This window comes from Electrona antarctica, assembly GCF_951216825.1.
Source record: "Electrona antarctica genome assembly, chromosome: 10".
Taxonomy (NCBI): domain Eukaryota; kingdom Metazoa; phylum Chordata; class Actinopteri; order Myctophiformes; family Myctophidae; genus Electrona; species Electrona antarctica.
In genome coordinates, this window is record NC_136791.1 from 8,264,074 (window position 1) to 8,272,159 (window position 8,086).

Here is an 8,086-nt window from a genome sequence, read left to right on the forward strand (position 1 = left end):
CATGCTATAGTATGCCGTTCGAGACCATGGGCTATAGCCCATCGCCATGGTCATAAATGATGAAAAACGAGGATTTGAAAAAAAGACGAAAATGACTCCGAGACGATGGGCTATAGCCCATGGTCTCGGAGTGATTTTCGTATTTTTTTGTAATCCTCAAAAATGATGTAAAACGGCATGCTATAGTATGCCGTTCGAGACCATGGGCTATAGCCCATCGCCATGGTCATAAATGATGAAAAACGAGGATTTGAAAAAAAGACGAAAATGACTCCGAGACGATGGGCTATAGCCCATGGTCTCGGAGTGATTTTCGTCTTTTTTTCAAATCCTCAAAAATGATGTAAAACGGCATGCTATAGTATGCCGTTCGAGACCATGGGCTATAGCCCATCGCCATGGTCATAAATGATGAAAAACGAGGATTTGAAAAAAATACGAAAATGACTCCGAGACGATGGGCTATAGCCCATGGTCTCGGAATGATTTTCGTATTTTTTTCAAATCCTCAAAAATGATGGAAAACGGCATGCTATAGTATGCCGTTCGAGACCATGGGCTATAGCCCATCGCCATGGTCATAAATGATGAAAAACGAGGATTTGAAAAAAAGACGAAAATGACTCCGAGACGATGGGCTATAGCCCATGGTCTCGGGGTGATTTTCGTCTTTTTTTCAAATCCTCAAAAATGATGTAAAACGGCATGCTATAGTATGCCGTTCGATACCATGGGCTATAGCCCATCGCCATGGTCATAAATGATGAAAAACGAGGATTTGAAAAAAAGACGAAAATGACTCCGAGACGATGGGCTATAGCCCATGGTCTCGGAGTGATTTTCGTCTTTTTTTCAAATCCTCAAAAATGATGTAAAACGGCATGCTATAGTATGCCGTTCGAGACCATGGGCTATAGCCCATCGCCATGGTCATAAATGATGAAAAACGAGGATTTGAAAAAAAGACGAAAATGACTCCGAGACGATGGGCTATAGCCCATGGTCTCGGAGTGATTTTCGTCTTTTTTTGTAATCCTCAAAAATGATGGAAAACGGCATGCTATAGTATGCCGTTCGAGACCATGGGCTATAGCCCATCGCCATGGTCATAAATGATGAAAAACGAGGATTTGAAAAAAAGACGAAAATGACTCCGAGACGATGGGCTATAGCCCATGGTCTCGGAGTGATTTTCGTCTTTTTTTCAAATCCTCAAAAATGATGTAAAACGGCATGCTATAGTATGCCGTTCGAGACCATGGGCTATAGCCCATCGCCATGGTCATAAATGATGAAAAACGAGGATTTGAAAAAAAGACGAAAATGACTCCGAGACGATGGGCTATAGCCCATGGTCTCGGAGTGATTTTCGTCTTTTTTTCAAATCCTCAAAAATGATGTAAAACGGCATGCTATAGTATGCCGTTCGAGACCATGGGCTATAGCCCATCGCCATGGTCATAAATGATGAAAAACGAGGATTTGAAAAAAAGACGAAAATGACTCCGAGACGATGGGCTATAGCCCATGGTCTCGGAGTGATTTTCGTCTTTTTTTGTAATCCTCAAAAATGATGGAAAACGGCATGCTATAGTATGCCGTTCGAGACCATGGGCTATAGCCCATCGCCATGGTCATAAATGATGAAAAACGAGGATTTGAAAAAAAGACGAAAATGACTCCGAGACGATGGGCTATAGCCCATGGTCTCGGAGTGATTTTCGTCTTTTTTTCAAATCCTCAAAAATGATGTAAAACGGCATGCTATAGTATGCCGTTCGAGACCATGGGCTATAGCCCATCGCCATGGTCATAAATGATGAAAAACGAGGATTTGAAAAAAAGACGAAAATGACTCCGAGACGATGGGCTATAGCCCATGGTCTCGGAGTGATTTTCGTCATTTTTTCAAATCCTCAAAAATGATGTAAAACGGCATGCTATAGTATGCCGTTCGAGACCATGGGCTATAGCCCATCGCCATGGTCATAAATGATGAAAAACAAGGATTTGAAAAAAAAAGACGAAAATGACTCCGAGACGATGGGCTATAGCCCATGGTCTCGGAGTGATTTTCGTCTTTTTTTCAAATCCTCAAAAATGATGTAAAACGGCATGCTATAGTATGCCGTTCGAGACCATGGGCTATAGCCCATCGCCATGGTCATAAATGATGAAAAACGACGATTTGAAAAAAAGACGAAAATGACTCCGAGACGATGGGCTATAGCCCATGGTCTCGGAGTGATTTTCGTCTTTTTTTCAAATCCTCAAAAATGATGTAAAACGGCATGCTATAGTATGCCGTTCGAGACCATGGGCTATAGCCCATCGCCATGGTCATAAATGATGAAAAACGAGGATTTGAAAAAAAGACGAAAATGACTCCGAGACGATGGGCTATAGCCCATGGTCTCGGAGTGATTTTCGTCTTTTTTTCAATTTTTATTTTCAAGGTTTATTGGTCCTTCTCAGCTCAATCAACAGGACCAGAACACACCTGGGCTGGCTGCCAGGATCACATCCACCAATGGGGAGGCTGTCTGTGTCCTGTCATGGTTTCTCCTCTGTATTATCTGATTAACATCCACGATAACACTTAAAAGCACTAAAGACACCTTTGATGCACAGCACCATTCAAATGCTCTGTACATGATCCCAAGGCCCCATTTGAAAAGTGACACCAAGAAGAACAACTTACAACCTAAAAATCACTGAGAGCTCAGTGGCACCCTTGTTAAGATGATGTCCATGTGAGCCAGAGGTTGTGAGTTCAAATCCAGCTGAGTTCCTCCTACTTTCACTCTGCAGCATGTTTTGGAGAATAACATCCAGAAGAGAACTGGAAAGAGATGGAAAGCTGAGGAGATTCTCAGAGAGCATGGTGGCACTCTGTGATAAGCTGCTGTCTATGTGAGCCCCCCAGACGGCATACTATAGCATGCCATTTTTCATCATTTTTGAGGATTTGAAAAAAAGACAAAAATCACTCCGAAACCATGGGCTATAGCCCATCGTCTCGGAGTCATTTTCGTCTTTTTTTCAAATCCTCAAAAATGATGCAAAACGGCATGCTATAGTATGCCGTTCGAGACCATGGGCTATAGCCCATCGCCCTGGTCATAAATGATGAAAAACGAGGATTTGAAAAAAAGACGAAAATGACTCCGAGACGATGGGCTATAGCCCATGGTCTCGGAGTGATTTTCGTCTTTTTTTCAAATCCTCAAAAATGATGTAAAACGGCATGCTATAGTATGCCGTTCGAGACCATGGGCTATAGCCCATCGCCATGGTCATAAATGATGAAAAACAAGGATTTGAAAAAAAGACGAAAATGACTCCGAGACGATGGGCTATAGCCCATGGTCTCGGAGTGATTTTCGTCTTTTTTTCAAATCCTCAAAAATGATGTAAAACGGCTATAGCCCATGGCTATAGCCCATGGCTATAGCCCATGGTCTCGGAGTGATTTTCGTCTTTTTTTCAATTTTTATTTTCAAGGTTTATTGGTCCTTCTCAGCTCAATCAACAGGACCAGAACACACCTGGGCTGGCTGCCAGGATCACATCCACCAATGGGGAGGCTGTCTGTGTCCTGTCATGGTTTCTCCTCTGTATTATCTGATTAACATCCACGATAACACTTAAAAGCACTAAAGACACCTTTGATGCACAGCACCATTCAAATGCTCTGTACATGATCCCAAGGCCCCATTTGAAAAGTGACACCAAGAAGAACAACTTACAACCTAAAAATCACTGAGAGCTCAGTGGCACCCTTGTTGAGATGATGTCCATGTGAGCCAGAGGTTGTGAGTTCAAATCCAGCTGAGTTCCTCCTACTTTCACTCTGCAGCATGTTTTGGAGAATAACATCCAGAAGAGAACTGGAAAGAGATGGAAAGCTGAGGAGATTCTCAGAGAGCATGGTGGCACTCTGTGATAAGCTGCTGTCTATGTGAGCCCCTCAGGCGGCATACTATAGCATGCCATTTTTCATCATTTTTGAAAAAAAGACAAAATTCACTCCGAGACCATGGGCTATAGCCCATGGTCTCGGAGTGATTTTCGTCTTTTTTTCAAATCCTCAAAAATGATGTAAAACGGCATGCTATAGTATGCCGTTCGAGACCATGGGCTATAGCCCATCGCCATGGTCATAAATGATGAAAAACGAGGATTTGAAAAAAAGACGAAAATGACTCCGAGACGATGGGCTATAGCCCATGGTCTCGGAGTGATTTTCGTCTTTTTTTGTAATCCTCAAAAATGATGGAAAACGGCATGCTATACTATGCCGTTCGAGACCATGGGCTATAGCCCATCGCCATGGTCATAAATGATGAAAAACGAGGATTTGAAAAAAAGACGAAAATGACTCCGAGACGATGGGCTATAGCCCATGGTCTCGGAGTGATTTTCGTCTTTTTTTCAAATCCTCAAAAATGATGTAAAACGGCATGCTATAGTATGCCGTTCGAGACCATGGGCTATAGCCCATCGCCATGGTCATAAATGATGAAAAACGAGGATTTGAAAAAAAGACGAAAATGACTCCGAGATGATGGGCTATAGCCCATGGTCTCGGAGTGATTTTCGTCTTTTTTTCAAATCCTCAAAAATGATGTAAAACGGCATGCTATAGTATGCCGTTCGAGACCATGGGCTATAGCCCATCGCCATGGTCATAAATGATGAAAAACGAGGATTTGAAAAAAAGACGAAAATGACTCCGAGACGATGGGCTATAGCCCATGGTCTCGGAGTGATTTTCGTCTTTTTTTGTAATCCTCAAAAATGATGGAAAACGGCATGCTATAGTATGCCGTTCGAGACCATGGGCTATAGCCCATCGCCATGGTCATAAATGATGAAAAACGAGGATTTGAAAAAAAGACGAAAATGACTCCGAGACGATGGGCTATAGCCCATGGTCTCGGAGTGATTTTCGTCTTTTTTTCAAATCCTCAAAAATGATGTAAAACGGCATGCTATAGTATGCCGTTCGAGACCATGGGCTATAGCCCATCGCCATGGTCATAAATGATGAAAAACGAGGATTTGAAAAAAAGACGAAAATGACTCCGAGACGATGGGCTATAGCCCATGGTCTCGGAGTGATTTTCGTCTTTTTTTCAATTTTTATTTTCAAGGTTTATTGGTCCTTCTCAGCTCAATCAACAGGACCAGAACACACCTGGGCTGGCTGCCAGGATCACATCCACCAATGGGGAGGCTGTCTGTGTCCTGTCATGGTTTCTCCTCTGTATTATCTGATTAACATCCACGATAACACTTAAAAGCACTAAAGACACCTTTGATGCACAGCACCATTCAAATGCTCTGTACATGATCCCAAGGCCCCATTTGAAAAGTGACACCAAGAAGAACAACTTACAACCTAAAAATCACTGAGAGCTCAGTGGCACCCTTGTTAAGATGATGTCCATGTGAGCCAGAGGTTGTGAGTTCAAATCCAGCTGAGTTCCTCCTACTTTCACTCTGCAGCATGTTTTGGAGAATAACATCCAGAAGAGAACTGGAAAGAGATGGAAAGCTGAGGAGATTCTCAGAGAGCATGGTGGCACTATGTGATAAGCTGCTGTCTATGTGAGCCCCTCAGACGGCATACTATAGCATGCCATTTTTCATCATTTTTGAGGATTTGAAAAAAAGACAAAAATCACTCCGAGACCATGGGCTATAGCCCATCGTCTCGGAGTCATTTTCGTCTTTTTTTCAAATCCTCAAAAATGATGCAAAACGGCATGCTATAGTATGCCGTTCGAGACCATGGGCTTTAGCCCATCGCCCTGGTCATAAATGATGAAAAACGAGGATTTGAAAAAAAGACGAAAATGACTCCGAGACGATGGGCTATAGCCCATGGTCTCGGAGTGATTTTCGTCTTTTTTTCAAATCCTCAAAAATGATGCAAAACGGCATGCTATAGTATGCCGTTCGAGACCATGGGCTATAGCCCATCGCCATGGTCATAAATGATGAAAAACGACGATTTGAAAAAAAGACGAAAATGACTCCGAGACGATGGGCTATAGCCCATGGTCTCGGAGTGATTTTCGTCTTTTTTTCAAATCCTCAAAAATGATGCAAAATGGCATGCTATAGTATGCCGTTCGAGACCATGGGCTATAGCCCATCGCCATGGTCATAAATGATGAAAAACGAGGATTTGAAAAAAAGACGAAAATGACTCCGAGACGATGGGCTATAGCCCATGGTCTCGGAGTGATTTCCGTCTTTTTTTCAATTATTTTTTTCAAGGTTTATAGGTCCTTCTCAGCTCAATCAACAGGACCAGAACACACCTGGGCTGGCTGCCAGGATCACATCCACAAATGGGGAGGCTGTCTGTGTCCTGTCATGGTTTCTCCTCTGTATTATCTGATTAACATCCACGATAACACTTAAAAGCACTAAAGACACCTTTGATGCACAGCACCATTCAAATGCTCTGTACATGATCCCAAGGCCCCATTTGAAAAGTGACACCAAGAAGAACAACTTACAACCTAAAAATCACTGAGAGCTCAGTGGCACCCTTGTTAAGATGATGTCCATGTGAGCCAGAGGTTGTGAGTTCAAATCCAGCTGAGTTCCTCCTACTTTCACTCTGCAGCATGTTTTGGAGAATAACATCCAGAAGAGAACTGGAAAGAGATGGAAAGCTGAGGAGATTCTCAGAGAGCATGGTGGCACTCTGTGATAAGCTGCTGTCTATGTGAGCCCCTCAGACGGCATACTATAGCATGCCATTTTTCATCATTTTTGAGGATTTGAAAAAAAGACAAAAATCACTCCGAGACCATGGGCTATAGCCCATCGTCTCGGAGTCATTTTCGTCTTTTTTTCAAATCCTCAAAAATGGTGTAAAACGGCATGCTATAGTATGCCGTTCGAGACCATGGGCTATAGCCCATCGCCATGGTCATAAATGATGAAAAACAAGGATTTGAAAAAAAGACGAAAATGACTCCGAGACGATGGGCTATAGCCCATGGTCTCGGAGTGATTTTCGTCTTTTTTTCAAATCCTCAAAAATTATGTAAAACGGCATGCTATAGTATGCCATTCGAGACCATGGGCTATAGCCCATCGCCATGGTCATAAATGATGAAAAACAAGGATTTGAAAAAAAGACGAAAATGACTCCGAGACGATGGGCTATAGCCCATGGTCTCGGAGTGATTTTCGTCTTTTTTTCAAATCCTCAAAAATGATGTAAAACGGCATGCTATAGTATGCCGTTCGAGACCATGGGCTATAGCCCATCGCCATGGTCATAAATGATGAAAAACGAGGATTTGAAAAAAAGACGAAAATGACTCCGAGACGATGGGCTATAGCCCATGGTCTCGGAGTGATTTTCGTATTTTTTTCAAATCCTCAAAAATGATGTAAAACGGCATGCTATAGTATGCCGTTCGAGACCATGGGCTATAGCCCATCGCCATGGTCATAAATGATGAAAAATTTGTATTTGAAAAAAAGACGAAAATGACTCCGAGACGATGGGCTATAGCCCATGGTCTCGGAGTGATTTTCGTCTTTTTTTCAAATCCTCAAAAATGATGTAAAACGGCATGCTATAGTATGCCGTTCGAGACCATGGGCTATAGCCCATCGCCATGGTCATAAATGATGAAAAACGAGGATTTGAAAAAAAGACGAAAATGACTCCGAGACGATGGGCTATAGCCCATGGTCTCGGAGTGATTTTCGTATTTTTTTCAAATCCTCAAAAATGATGTAAAACGGTATGCTATAATATGCCTTTCGAGACCATGGGCTATAGCCCATCGCCATGGTCATAAATGATGAAAAACAAGGATTTGAAAAAAAGACGAAAATGACTCCGAGACGATGGGCTATAGCCCATGGTCTCGGAGTGATTTTCGTCTTTTTTTCAAATCCTCAAAAATTATGTAAAACGGCATGCTATAGTATGCCGTTCGAGACCATGGGCTATAGCCCATCGCCATGGTCATAAATGATGAAAAACGAGGATTTGAAAAAAAGACGAAAATGACTCCGAGACGATGGGCTATAGCCCATGGTCTCG